Source organism: Falco naumanni, chromosome 3 (genome assembly GCF_017639655.2).
Source record: "Falco naumanni isolate bFalNau1 chromosome 3, bFalNau1.pat, whole genome shotgun sequence".
Taxonomy (NCBI): domain Eukaryota; kingdom Metazoa; phylum Chordata; class Aves; order Falconiformes; family Falconidae; genus Falco; species Falco naumanni.
The window spans coordinates 24,225,373-24,240,464 of record NC_054056.1 but is presented as its reverse complement, the minus strand read 5'-3'; the positions used below and the strand labels follow the sequence as shown (position 1 = coordinate 24,240,464).

General features: G+C 44.1%; 1 long non-coding RNA gene across 4 annotated transcripts; it reads right to left on the bottom strand.

Annotated features, from left to right (window-relative positions):
• Positions 1 to 6,205: 6,205 nt before the first annotated feature.
• LOC121085486 lies at positions 6,206 to 14,296 on the bottom strand. Of its 4 annotated transcripts, XR_005827080.1 has the most exons (4): positions 14,223 to 14,296; positions 14,071 to 14,140; positions 9,358 to 13,392; positions 6,206 to 9,079 (listed from the first exon to the last, which is right to left on the bottom strand). It is a non-coding gene; the product is annotated as an uncharacterized LOC121085486 (long non-coding RNA). The 4 variants fall into 4 exon arrangements; XR_005827079.1 differs by having other exon boundaries at positions 9,358 to 14,140; XR_005827081.1 differs by lacking the exon at positions 14,223 to 14,296 and having other exon boundaries at positions 9,358 to 9,703; positions 10,393 to 14,216.
• Positions 14,297 to 15,092: the final 796 nt, after the last annotated feature.

Here is a 15,092-nt window from a genome sequence, read left to right as displayed (position 1 = left end):
TTGTTTCAGGTTGCCTGGGAATACAGGCAGAGCATTCTGTGCTGGTGACAACCTGACACTAAAGTCAGTAATAATCACTACCTTGGGGCCCAATGTATTTCCTCTGTCCTTAAAGATAAAATTCTGCTATTCTCGTCAACACAGCACATAAAAATCTTGTTTATAGATTTGACAATGTGGCTGCAGAGGTTTTTGGGGGTGTCAAGAGCCCGCTGACTTTTCTCCAACACTCAGCTGGAGAGATGCAATCTGAGCTCCTGCAGAAATCTTTCTTCGCATTTTATGCAGAAGGGACTTTTATTTCCTCAGATGTTCCTGCCTTTTCCACCCTGTAGGCAGTCTTAACTGCGCTGTGACAACTAAATCCACTTAAACTACAGTTACCCCTGTGCTTGCGGAGGACAGTATCACTTGGGGCAGGAAGTGAAATTTCATCCCTTAGGAAAGAGCTTGCCATGATTTTGCAAGGCACAGCAGTAACCTGGTAACCGACATATCCATTCCTCTTACATTTTCTAGGTCAGCATGAATCATTCTTAAGGGAGCAAATTTTAACCAGGCAGGTTGAGAGGACTGTAACTACCCTGCACTCCCCCTTCCCCAGCTAGTACTGCCCAAGGAGTGCTTGGTGCTTTCATGGCACTTGGTGTAGTCAGGGCGGTGCAGTCCCCATCCCCTGCCCATCCTCTTGGGGTGCTGCACACCTCTGTTTTGCTATTGACAGTGAGGTTAACAATGATTCTGGTTCCAAAGATCCCATCCCTGGCATCTCACTGAGCAAATGAAGAATAAAATGAGAGAATAAAGCAATTTCAGTCTGCGGCAGGAGGTGTACATGTAAGGGCACAGGGGACCAGTGGGAATGCTCAAAATGAGTGGCAGGTTCCAAAGCAAGGTGCCAGGCAGAGAGAGGCGGTGCTAGTATACACTTCAGTTTAACCCTGTATCGGACATGAGAAGGAATCTGTGAGCTTGGAAATATTAAGGGTTCCCCCACTACACACATCCAAGGATAGTGACATCCATATGGAAAAAATACTCCTCTCTTTTCTTGTGATGCTGTGAACAACAGCATCAGCAGTTGACATGACTCACTTTTGTCCAGTTGAATAATACTTTCCTGAAAGACAACAGTGTACAGCACGCAAATTTGGCCACGCTGCAATATTTCTTCAGTGTTACCTCTGACGATACTGTGCACCAGAGCCTTGGCCATTTTCAAACCTGCAGCTCTCATGCCATAAAGCTAAAAAATGTGCTGGCAGGGGTTACAGACTGCAGTGATTTGGGCTGAGGACCAACAGGGTATGACATACTGATCAACATGCAGTCTTGGTGCAGCATTTTGTGGGCAAAAAGCATCTCTCAGCAGGAATAAACCATGAACAACACAGAACATATCTTCATCAATTATGTGGAGTATTTCTTAGCCCACAGTTATCACCAATTAGGCAAATTCTTTTCTCTTGTGATTAACTTCTTTTTTGACCTTTTATAAGATACTCCACTTCCTCTGCCTCAGTTTCCACACAGTGGATAGAAATATTCCTTTAACTTGCACAGATGTTCTGCTGATTAATTAATGCCCAGCTGCACTTTTTAGGCTTTTGAGATGAAAAGTGCAATGTGTGTATTTACTTTTAAAACTGTATTTGACTATCTTGCTGAAAAAAGACATTATTTAGGCCACTGCCAGCATGGGGAGGGAAGAGTTCTCAGCGGACACAGGAGATCAGAACCAAGTGTATCTTGCACACCCCCAAACCCTGCTTTTCCAGGACTTGCTCAATACTTACTGCAAGGCCAGGATATCTGCAAAATACCTGCTGTCTCTATCCAGGTTTAATTTTGGCTCAATATTATTCAGGGAACAAATTGTGACAGCTGCTGTTCAAACACTGCAGGCCTTCTGTTGATGTCAGTAGCTGTATCAGAGACAAATTTGGCTTGCTATCCCATTTTAATGAGTGCACGAGTGTATGTATCTCCTGTGTGTAACGCTGAGATGGTGTTAAAGCAGGTCAGGATTTGGTTTAAATTCCTCAGCCTCTGGGGCTCTCTTACTTCCTGCTGAAGAACTCAGCTCTTCAGCAAAATGTGTGTCACGGTAGCAGAATCAGGGGTGCCGCCTGCAGTTGGAAAGCTGGGTTCCACAAAACGGTGCCGTTGCTTTCAGGGGCTGCACTGCATCTCCTGATGGAGCCTCTGGAACGTGGGCCCTCGTTTGGAGAGGTCCTGCCTTGTTCTGTTGCGGCAGCTGCTGCGCAGAGTAATAGGAGTACAGTTTTTCTTCTAATCCACCTGAGCAACAACCCCAAAAAGTGTGTGATAGGGAGAAACAACCCCACTGTGCAGAGGACAGCAGGCTCTGAAGTGAATTTTTAGGTACAAAGCATGTGTGGGTTGAATGAGTAGCTGGGCAACAGCTGAGAAGCTATGGAAATCCGAATTTTCCTAGATCTAAGAGCTCTAAATTTTTTGATGGAGAATAACTGTGCCCCGTTGTAACAAAGCTGAACGTTGGGGTTTTTTTGGGTTGTGTATAAACCCTTGATTTTGGCAAAGAGCAGCTGACTGGGAAGCTGGAAGCCGTGTGCTGTGCATGCAGTCTGTAAGCCTTTTGTCATTCTGAATGTTGGTTCAAGTAATCTTTCTTTGACAGCTCATTTGCATCTAAGCTATCCCCAAAGAGTCTGAGAGTTTGGAAATAATAGAGATGACATTTGGGTAAGTGTTTAAAAATGCACAGCAGCAGCATGCTCGGAGGCTTGCATTAACAAGCAGAAACGAATCCTGAAAGTGAGCTATAAAAAAAGAAGTAGAGAATCTGTCTGAATGAAGTAAGCTTCACTGGGCATCTGATGACTAAGTAGGAAATGTTTTGTGCCAAAACCTGGGAAGGTAAGCGTTACTCGCGCGATGACAGCGCCAGAAAATAAACCAACACCAATGAGGCTTATGGCTAGAATGCAGTATTGAGCACAGTGTACTCCCAACCTCTGTGAAGTGCTCCATTGAGAAAATTGCTTGCAAATCAGGCTGAATGGCAACGGAAAAACAGGGCAACAGAATGGTTTCAATGAGCCAAAAAAAATTATGTGATTTTAAATGTTCCTGTCCTCTAGCACAGGCATGGTGCCAGCAAATCTGTTCAAGCAAGCTTTGAGGATTAGGAAGATGCAATTTTGCTAGTTCCCAGGCAGTCGATGTCATGTGCAACCCTGGAGGTGTTGCTCAGTACCAGTAGGGTGTATCCTGACGGGAAAAGAGCTGGTGGCTGGTGAGTTTGGGAGAAAACTGCTTATGCCAGGATGGGTACGTTAAAACTGGCTACGTGTAGGTAGCTCCGTGCAACTGAAGCGACACAGAATTGTAAGTATCAGGAGCATTAAAGTTCATGAACTGGATTTGCCCACTGGTGTTTCCATAATGTGCAAATATTCTGATTTTTACTCTTACTGCTATTGTAATAGCTTGTAAGGGCAGCAGTTCAGCTGAGGGCCTCATTTACAAACACACAATGAGAGACAGCATTTGCCTGAAAGCTTTTTAGTCCGAATGGGGTAAAACAAATAATGAACTTAAAAAGAGAAAGAAAAAAAAAAAAAAAAAAAAAGCAAGATGAGAGGAGGAATTGCCCTGAAGTAAAAAGACAAATTAAGCTGAAGCCAGAACTTCCAAGTTCAGCATCACGCCTGTAACAACTGTGCAGAGCTGCTCAGTGGATATAAACCACAACTGTCTCAGGACCAGGATTTTATACTCATTTTGCAAAGCATAATTGCCTTCGTAAGGGAAGGCAGTGTGACATGTCGGGCCCTCTGAAGGAAGAGGACAGAAGCACTCAGGAATTTAGCTCTAAAACGGGTGTTTGGGGTTCTGGAATGTTACAAAACAGATTCATTTGCTGTGGAAGAATGGAGATCAAATCCATGATGTCTACAGATTCAGGACCTGGCTATGAGCGCCAGGGCCTGATCCTGCTTGGGGAGGCACAGGGATACGGGATTTACATGGTGTTCACTACAGTCTTGAATCATGGCTCACTCCTGCCCAAACTCCTGCCTGCCACTGTCAATTCTTAACAAAACACAGCAGGATCTGCTAAGCATTGGAAATAAGTTTTAAAGGTCATTGATTTCAGCCGTTTCTCCTTCCCTGTTTTCCACATGCTGGATCGTGTGGTGTTACCTGGAGCTGTTTTGGAGCTTGCTTTCTCTTGTGGCACAAAAAGTCCACCAGTGACATGCTCAAGAGCACACAAAAGCCAGAAACACATAAATTACCTGCCAAGCAAGATCAGAGGCAGTGAGCTGGCGTTGACTGTTCTCATTCATTTCAGTGAGCAGCCGTAATGCGGCAGAGCTCCTGCCGAGCGCTAGCGCAGCCTGCCCCATTGCCTTCGGACCCCTCACCCCACACAGTGCCTCTGCAGCTGCACTGCTGCCTTCTTTTAGATCCAGAGGAAGCCAGTTATAAGGAGGTAATCACGTCCTGCAGTAATATACGAGCAAGAGTCTTTTATAACTGTGCTCCTGCCTGGAAAGCCAAGTGGCTGACTCGGGTCTAGGTGCAAGCAGCGTGGGCACCGGGGAGTTTGGGTTTAGCAGGGCTGAGACCCCAGGCTAACACGACAGCACACACAAAATCCCTCTGCAAAACCAATTGTTGTTTTGCAGAGGTCAGTTAGTCATTAGGAAGCATTTTTTGCAGAGACTCTTAAATAACTCTGATTTGCAGAGAATCTTAAAAAATCTTAAATAACGGGATTTTCTTTGTGATGAGAAAGATGGACATTTAGAAAATTCATCTGCTTCCTCTTATTCTGGAAAAAAAATCTGAGTTTTTTTGTATGATGCCTGCCGCCTTCCTCTGTTTCACAGCCAGGTGCTTTCCCTTCTTCCCAAGTGGGCTGCATGGTGAAATGGCCAGGTGAGGAACCAGCCGCTCAGACACTGAAGTGAGGAGAAGGCCAAGGGAACACTCTGATAACTGATGTTTCAAAAAAATCAAACCTTCGATGTTCGAGAATTTCTGAATTCCCATGGGGAATAAAATAACTAAGATCCCACCTCAGAAACAGAATCAAAGTATCCTGCAACACCCAACTGCTCTTCTGGGATGGGATACAAATAAAAATGTGATGAAAGACCCAGATGAAATTATCATTCAAAAGAAGCTTTCTTGTTAAACATTTTTAAAATACCAGCAAAGTCAGTTTAAGAAAGAAGCATCTGATTATTGACAGATTTTGTACAGAGGTTGTAAAAAATCTGAAAGCTAAATGACTTGTCAAATGGAAATTTTGTGTTCATCCACTAAAGATAAAACTATTTTCTTTTTTTGTTTGGTTTTTTTTTCCCTTCCCTCCCTTGTCCTATCCAGCTTATGACCAAAGATTTGAGAAATTTTGGGGGCAAAAATGCATGGAAGTCTTCAGAGTTGGATATTTTTTTTTTAAAGATTTCTACTGAACCCCACCATTTCGGAGTGTGGCCAGCTGTAGTGAGACCACAGAAAAAAGTAAACAGCAGAGGACAACAGAACTGCTCCTGCCCTTAGAAACCACAGCTCAGAAATACGGGTAGAAGTAGTTGGAAAGTTCTGGGGCACTTCTGGGTTTTTTGTTGGAGCGACAAGCTGGAGAAATATTTATTTGCAAACCTTGGTCCTGGAATAATGAGCCGGAGAAATGACTGGCAGGATCCTAGACCTGCTGAATAAACCCTGTTTGACATGACAGCCCACTGAAGGGTGCAGTATTACCTGAATCGGTGCAGAGTCTCAGTGCACAACTTCTGTGATCACAAAAATACCTCTTTTGAGGTATTTTCATTTTCATTTTCCTTAGTGCATCAACTGTTTTAGGTTCTGTACACTTCCAAACAGAAGAAAGCAGGTGACTTGCTGGTTATGCTGGGCTAATGGGAGAAGCAAGCTTTATCTTTATTTTAAGAAAGTGGGTGTAGATGTGCCTGTTTGGACCACATCCCATCTCAGTCCCTGTGCTGTTTGGGAACAGGCGGCTGTGACATCCTTGGCAGGGGTTTTGCAAAGGAAGGCAGCGTACCATTCACTTGCCCCTTTCTACCTCTAGCCCTAACTCCTTCTGAGCGAGGCCTTCTCACAAACAGGCTGCAGCCTGTAAAACATAATAAAATTCACAAAAGTCCATTAATATTCATAAACTACAAGAGGCTCTGGAGAGATTCTTGAATGCTTTATTACTAAAGTAATTTTCATGCTTTTTCTAGTCTTTATTCCTTCAGGCTTCTCCACAATATTTCCAAATCACCCATGTCACAGATGTCATCAGGGGGGAATAAAGACATCTCCAAAGAGCATAGTCCTTAATCTGAGTCCTTTTTTGTTATTTGCTCTTCTTTCAGATAGATGACGTTGAACAATGTGATCACATGGTCAGTATGTATGGTTAGTAACATGAAATGCCTTATCTGTTGTTCCATCTACAGCTGCATTTTTATTTGGTACAGTAATGTAGTGTTGAAATGAACCCCCTGGTCATTCCCACTTCAGGAACACAAAATTGCTTGGCACATGGGAACTAGGCTTCCTTTGAAAGAAACTGCACCAAAAGCTCTACTCCAGACACGCATCAAACGTGCCCCAGCTTTCCAATGAGGATATAAGGATCTGGACCTATACCCATCCGTCAGAGAGCTTCAAACCACATGCCTGGGGATGATCAGATGGCACCCTGCATGAAACCAGATGAATTCAAGCTCTAGATGCATCTTGTGCAAAACGCAGAAGGGAGAAAAGCAGTCTGGACTGTCAAATCAAGTCAGACAAATGAAGTCAATAGCAATGGCACAGATCACCGTCTTCCCTGGAGGTATTTGCTGTGTGTCAGTCTTGCTGACTGATTCCCTCTTTCTCTATAGCATTTGAAAACCAAAAATAAATGAGGAATTTGTTATAAATAAATTAGCAGTTAGCGCTGTTACTTGCTGTGCAGGGAGGTCTGTAAAATCTGGGCTGGGTGCCCTAGAAATGATGCTACGGAAGAGCGAGGGCTGCCCAGCCGTGGCTACGCTGGCGCACACCACTGATGCCAACCTTGCCCGGGCTGAACTCTGGGGGATGAAGAGTTTGGTGTGGCTTGAACGCTGGTACGTGGCAGGAGTGATGGTGTGTATCTGTGTCCCTGCCTTCTCATATCCCTCAATAAACCCTGACGTTGCCACTTCTTCACCTAAATGTTTTGCAGTGCAAGGAAGGATAGCTCCAGTTTTGGGGAGTAGGCTGTGTAAGCAGATCCTATTCGCTGTTACTTTGCCTGTGTTAAGCACTGGATTTCTCTTGGAAAAGCAGTGATATTTATTGTCCTGTCTCTTGCACACGCTCCATTCCCCAAATATTTTATGAGACCAGAGTTCTCATGCGCTGAGCACTCTGCTGGGTCTGCTTCAGACCCTCAGTGTTTCCTTAACTCTTCAGCAGGAGGCCGGGGGATTTATTTGCTGTGCGAGTTGCCATTGTGTGCTTTATGATTGCTCTGTGCTTCATGCATCAGAGCTTCTCCATACTCTGTCTGCTTGTCGTTACTCTGAACACAGACAGGACTGAGAAGGCACATCGGGCACACTGGTGACACATCGGGCCAAGGGGTCGAGGTGAACTAGTTTCTGCAGCTGACAGCTAGAGGTATGATAGCACCATGTTGAGCTGCTTTTGATTCACCACTTAAAGAAACCAATTATAACTGGTCTGTATGAGACTAGCGTAAGTTTTGAGCCAGACCTCTGGTCCTGTAGCAAAAGTCTGGATGACTGCACCAGCAGGCTCTGCCATGGGTATAGAGTCATTCCAGACTGCACAAAGCCTTAAAATAGCAAATCTCTGCAAATGAGGATTATCTTTCTTCTTCCAGCTCTTGTTGGTTTCTCAAGGAAATGTATTATAAGGGCTGCCAGTGATGACTTTTTAATACAGTCGAAGCATCCAGGTATCTTTCAGGGTAATCTCATTTTCAAGCTCTTCTGTTTGTTCTCACATGAATGTAAATATGACTTCAAACCTTCAGGTCTCATTCCACTCTCATGGGGTGACAATCACCCACGAGGGGTTGGGATGCTGGGGCTCTGTCGGGTTGCCTGCTGCAGGCTGGTTCTGTAGGTATGACGGCAGACCAAAACCTAGCTGGCCTCTGTCCGAAAACCACTGAGCTGGAATCCTTTCCATCAAAAACTGACTCTAAGAAACGGGCAAAAACATAGCTATAATTTTTCTGATCTGCTTTAGCTACAACATTAAACACAGTGGAATACCTGTACAGCATGAATAATTATTATAGTCTTATTTGCTTTTCTGCTCCATGCAAGAATTGAGCTTGAAAAACTTAAGAACAATGTAGTCACAGTCCGTTGAAAACAATTACGAGGGCAGAAGAACCTGAGATGCAGCATCAACTTTGCTTTTTAATTTCCTTTTTTCCCTCTCCTTTTAGTTTTTCTCTACATGGCTTTGCTGACAGCATTATGTCACATTTTTCCTAGATAACTTTTGTTGTGAATTTTGTATGATGTTTTTATCCATTCTTCAAGGCTGATGATACGATGAATTACTCAAAGCAACCTATTGTTTTGCAGTTCATATCAACCTCATGATTTAATCATTTGACACGGATATGTTCTTTGTTCATTGATACACTTTTTTTTCTATATATAAATCAAATGGGAATCAAAATAACAAAACAAGAAAACATACACTGTGAGCAGATTGTCAGACAAGGCAAGCCACCAGGCTGCCACTAACAAGGATTATTGATGTATTTATGAAAATAATCCTCCATTTCCATCTCAATGTACACTCGATTTGAATGTCCTTAAGAAATTCATTGCTGGGGAAAAAAAACCAAACCACTTTAATTATAAATAAACAATCAGTTCTTGATTTTTGCAATGCTTAGCATAAAATCAGAGCACAGATAAACAAGCACACAGCAAACCCTCTGGCTTTTGGCTGAGCTTAGGTGTGTCAGAGGTGCTATCGATGGGCAGAGATCTTCACGCGCTGTGTTCGGATCCATTTCAGCTTAGATGGTGGATTTCATGTGCTAAGAGAAGAGAATGGTGTTATTACTATTTTCTTTCTGAGTGACCAACAAAATTCTATACTTGGGTTAGGCTTTGCCCGGGAAGTTCTTTCCCCATGCATGGTTGTTCACATGAGCTCTGTCTGTTGCGTACAGGCAGGAGCACAACAGTCAGGAAAAAATCATGTCGGGTTTTTCCCCTGGAGACTTTGGGGAAGGAAAAAGAGGGTATTGCAGCACTGGCATTTCCAGGTAAATTTATCACATAGGAAACTAAAAGCCTTAATTCTGGTACTTACGTAGCTCTGAACTCCGTGGTCAGCCACCTAATAAGCATGGCTCATGTTCAGCCAGTGGCCAGCAGGTTCTCCTTCAGCCCATATGGAAAGGTCTTGCCTCTGTGTATCAGGAGTTGTCTCCAGATACCCGTGGCTGGTGTGCAGCCGTGTCTGCAGCGATACCGTGGCCATGCGACAGTTCTGAACACATTTCATAGTGGGGAGGTGGCATCAAGCAGCATCGTGGCAGGTTTCAATACGGTGCTGCCTCTTCACCGGGCGGGAGGCGCTGCATGCAAGGTGGCTTCCTCCAACAACATAGCTGGTCATTAAAGCAACTCGGTTCTTTTTTGCTGATGTTACTAAACTGAGAGATAAAACCAGTGTTTGTGGGTGTGTAGGAAGGCAGGCAAGTAAAAGAGAAAACAGAAAGCCAGAAAAAGGCAAACCCATACAGCACACAGCACAAAAGCGCTCGCAGAAGTAGGTTGTGTGTCCCTGCAGTGCTTTTATTTGTCTTTCACCCCACCGTAATATGTGGGAAAATAGGCCTCAAAACATGCTGACACACTGGAGGAACAGGGTAGGCTCCTCTTCATGTTCCTTGAGGGACTTTAACTTACTGAGACTGCCCTTAATTGCTGGGATTGAAATGATAAGCAAAGAAAGGCTGGACTAGGGACCTTGGTAGTTTTCCTCCTGTCCACAGAAGTGAGAAAATTGCCGCAGGCCAAGGTTGCTTCCCCAGAGATGTTTGCTCAGTTATCTAACAGATCTTGCAGTTGGCAACACCTATATTTAATTACGACTTCAGCATCACGGTAATGGAAAACTGTTTTTCCTCTGCCCTCAAACTCCACCGATGTCAGGCTCATCTGCTGCTCTCTTCCAGCTCCCTGATGGAGCTGCAGAGAATAACAAACCCGCGCATCCCGCTGCACCGTGCATGAACGCTTCTGGAAGCTACCCAGAAAACACCCGCCAGGAAAATTCCAGAGACACTATTGATGATTCACTCAGCACTAGTGAACCACCGAACTGGATGTGAGCACTCACCCTGTCAGAAGGCGCTTAATCTAATCAGCAAAATAGGAGCCTGACTCCAACCCTTTTTATATTTTTTTCTTCTTTCAAAGCCATCTGCATCTCCGACCTATTTCAGAACATGCAAATCCACAAGTGAGGTGAAATTTCCCATCGACCGGTAGCCTGTGAAATACAATTACGGTGCTAATTTTGAATTCCAAGCGGTCAGCACAGGCTACGAGCGCTCGCTCAGCAAACACGTTAACACAATTACAATGATATTAAAACCAACCCCACTGAGATTAGGCGACGACTCTGAAGAATGACAGGTAGCTTGGTTTGGGTCAGAAACCAGACATCAAAATGCCTGATAAAGGTTTTTGCTGGTGCACAGATGCATTCTTGATGGAAACGGTGGAAGGCAGAAGGAAATGATAGCGAGAGGGCATTGCACCCCGGCTGCTCACCCAGCAGCGCTCAGAAAACGGGCGGCTGTTGCGAAACCTGCGCTCTCTTGCGAGGTCTCTGCTACCTTGTATGACCTCTGTCAAGTTATGTGCTCATTCAGCACTGCTGCCTGTCTATGACAGGGGCTAATGACGCTAAGCCTGCTGGATAAATCCATGTGGGATTTATGGCTGTGCAGTGCACAGCGTTTCAAGGTATACAGTATGCCAGTTTGACAGCGACAGGGGTAAGGCTGTGAAGCTGTTTCAAAAAACGTTTCAAAACACCTTAGCAAAATCCTGCTTATGAGATCATTTTCCCATTGCTTCACAGTGGAATAGGAGAGAGATTCAATACTATATTGTAATGGAAATAATTTTACTGCTTCCAGTAAAGACATTACATGGCTGATTTTTTTTATTCTTTCAGGAACACCTTTGGGATTCATCTAATATTAAAGAATGTGTTTTGGTGGTGACAGCATGAGGTACATAAGCCAAACTCTGGAGTAAATTGTACTAACACAACCTCACCAAAATAACCGGGGACATAATTTTTGCCCATTAGCATCTCTAATACCAGTGGTGGGGTCCAGGCTGTGATGCTTGGCAGAGGGAGCTCAGCAAAATTATCTCCATGGAGTGGAAGGGGGGATATGTCTCACTGCATCCGAGACCAATTTGAGTCTATTGTAGCATAGTCAGAAGAATCAAACAGCTCAGCAGAAAACATACAGAAGAAATTCCTAATGCATAGATAAGATAAGACAGTGTACTGACAGAGGCAGGGGGGAAATCCATTTTGGCATACATGCTTAAATCAAACAGCCTAGTGATTAGAGCATGGGTTCAGATGTAATCTGACTTTGGTCAATCTGATTGAAAATCCAGTTACAAAATGCAATTTCTCTCTGCCCTTGGTGCTGCATGTCTGCAGAGCAGGACCTGGGGGCAGAAGACCTGGGGTGCTGCTGGATGGAGGTGCCAGGCAGCACCGTGCTGGCCTACTGAGGTACTCCTAGGAGAGCACAGAAGCTGCCATGAAGGTTTAGAACAGCAGTCTGCAGTGTAGATGTGTTTTGACAACCAGCTGGGAAAATCATCCTACATCCCATGGCTGGCATCATGTGGGAACTCCACGTAAAAGCAGAATTCAAATCCAGCTCTCCAGGGCTGAGGATGGCTGCTTTAAGCATAAAGTCATTTTTCTCCTCTTTCCATAACACTAACACGTTCTCCAAGTCTCAGCCATTTGAATGAGGTAGGAAGAAAAATAACCACAACTGAATTATACATATATACACACACACACACATGCGTGCATGCCTGCACACACAGAGATGCATATATATATGTGAGTACAGGTATCAATGATCTGGATGGTACACACACAAGAGATTTGCATAGGCAGGAGTTTTCAGAATGGCAAAACAACCTATTATTCCTTAGCATCATTAGAAAATTTTAGTTGAGGTTTAAAAAAACCCTCCATCAGTCTGAAGCAGACAGACAACACATTAAAATAAATTCTGAGTGATGCAAATTGGCATAACATATGGGCAAATAAATTACTATTTATTTGAATAGAGGCAGACATAATAAAGGCTCCCTCCTGCCTCTATTAAAATGTCTCTGCTATAGAAAATCTTCCATGAGCTGCAGCTCTCCTTTCTTTTAAGTAGTTGTCCGAGCTTGTTTGCTATTTACAGTAAAACAATACTGAACATTTTGCTGTCATGCTGGGTCACAGGACAAACAATGACAAACAAATGAAAGAGCACAGGCAAACAAAACCGAGGGGTCAGTGTATAATGTCTAACATTATATCTGATTGGAAATGATTCCAGAAGTCAACATATGCAAATAGTTAAATGTGGCTTATATTTTCCCTTTGGTCCAGGGCCCTGACTTTCTTAATGGCAAACACTCACAAACATACCATCTGTTGTTAAAGAGTGAGCAGTTTAATGAGGAGGATCGGATTTTTTCCATCTCGCTCCTTGGTGCCCATTCCATTTTCTGGGCAGTTGTCATCTGCAAATAATACACCGTTTCATTTGGTTTCCTTGAGCTGTTGTTCAGACTCTTAACTCATTAGCTCAGTGATTTGGGATGCAATCAAGAATGTCAAATACGTTTTATGATTTTTAAATCATTTGCTTTCAAAAGGGAAGAGATCTGATGAAATCACTCAAATGTTATTGTCCGAGCAGCTGTACAGTGTTTTAAAAGCAGGAGTGTAGCACCAGGACCAGCAGTCTTATATACATGTACCTGTGCACACAAAGTCTCTGTAGCCACCTCACTCAACTTCCACCAATCTGTTGATAAAGCTATGGAGGGGGGGTGATGCTGCTGTCCCTGTGTCCTGCTTCATCTGGACAAAAAATTCATCTGGACAAATTTTTCTGAGCTTCGGGACCGTGGTGTGGTACATCTCCCACAGCACATTCCCCACACTGGGCTGGTACACTCATCTCTTGTGACCCTTTTCTAAATGCCCTGCTTTGCTTTCACCTACCCCGGCAATAAGGCTCCAGGTCCTTTCCCTGCGGTTTCCCAGCGCTCCTTTCCCACTGCAAACCTGCCAGGAGGCAAAGCAGGAATTTTTGCTCCTGGAGATGATGGTGCTCCCTCAAGCTTTACCCAAACGACAGCCAGATTAGTAACCAGCAAGGAGCCCGTGAGCAACCTGAGGCTTAATTTTCATAAACCGGAGACATTTATTTCTCAAAGGCTAAAGAAGCCTGACTGTCCAGGTGGAGCAGCAGAGGCTGCCACGCTCCATCTCTGCCAGCTACTCCTGGTGGCAGTTTGGCATTACGCTGCGTTTGCACCAAGGAAACTGCCAGCAGGGGCCATGTCCAAACAAAGATAAAACTGGATCAGTCCTTATGTTTGAGATGAAGATTCTGTTCTGCTGCTGTCACCATGAAACAGGACCTCAGATATGCCCCTTCTACACCATCCATCTGGTTTAACAGTAGTTTGGAGAAACTGGGAATCTAGTTGGTCATAGCAGCATTGGTGGCAACGTATTGTTTGATGGGATAAGGAAAATGAAGCTCAGAGCGTAAATGGTCTCTCATCCTAATTAAAGTCCGTGTAAAGACTTGCACAGTAAAATGAGGCTTATGACTCACCTCCCTTAGCCCTAAGCAGCTCTGGAAGAAATGTTCATTTTACAGAGAAACAAACACAAAGCAAGAAGCAAAGATAACCCACCTACCATGAGCGCTTCTGTTTGAAGAGGAAGACCTACCTTTTGTAGGAGGGCACAGCATTTTCCAGAGGATGGAAACCCCAGGGTGGTAATTACCTGATTCTTCAACCTACAAACCAGAGGGAAAGAATGAGTGTCAGGGGGAAAGAACATGTCTCAGTGTTTAACAACAACAGGAGACATGCCCAAACCGTGCAGCTGAGATCCTGATCCAGATGGCAGCCTCAACTTTGAACTCCCACACTGGAGGTTTATTTGGTTCCACCTCAGTGCCCCTTACAGATAAAAGCCAGGACCAAAGTCTAGAGAGCTTGAATGCTGGCCTTGGACTTGGGTCTGCATTTGTGGCAAACTGTGATACCTTGTAAGATCACGAAGAGGAAATACATGTATCACAAAAATACTTAGCAGATGGCTAAGAATTAAAAATTCCAGCCTGGACTGGAGTTTGCTGTAGGCTAAGACACTCAGAGCAGAGGCAAACAGAAGTTTAGGAGGATTAAACAATTAGCAACTCTCATTTACTCGGAGACTCTGCAGGAAACTTTGCTGTATATTCTTTGTTCTCTGGGATGAGTTAGCTACAGACATGTAGATTCAAAACTAGCAAAATCCCAGAGTTGCTGACTGCAGTTTAGGTCCCTATTTGGCTTTTTCCTCAAAAAGGTACAGCACCATCGCTGGTTTGGGACGACACATCTGGAAGGCCAGCTGTCTTTTGCTTCCTTCATACTCAGGTCATCAGAGATCCAAGTGCCCACACTGTGCCATCTCATGTTTTAAAAAATGCAGCAATGTCCTTTGTGAAAAAAAAGCAGAAGATCAGGTGGGACAGGCAATTTGTAGGAAGAACCAAAAGATTACAGGTAACTGTAGGCATTTGGGGTTTTGGATTAAATGAAGAGTAGGGAAAATACTGCTACATAGCAAAGAATATTGCAGCAGAAGGTGATTTAGAGTCGAGGAAGCTGGCGTGCTCCTGGGGTTTGGGTTCAAGAACTCAGGACTCCTGAAAAGGACAACTTAAAGCATGAGACTGAGCCAGGGGGGATCAGCAGGGC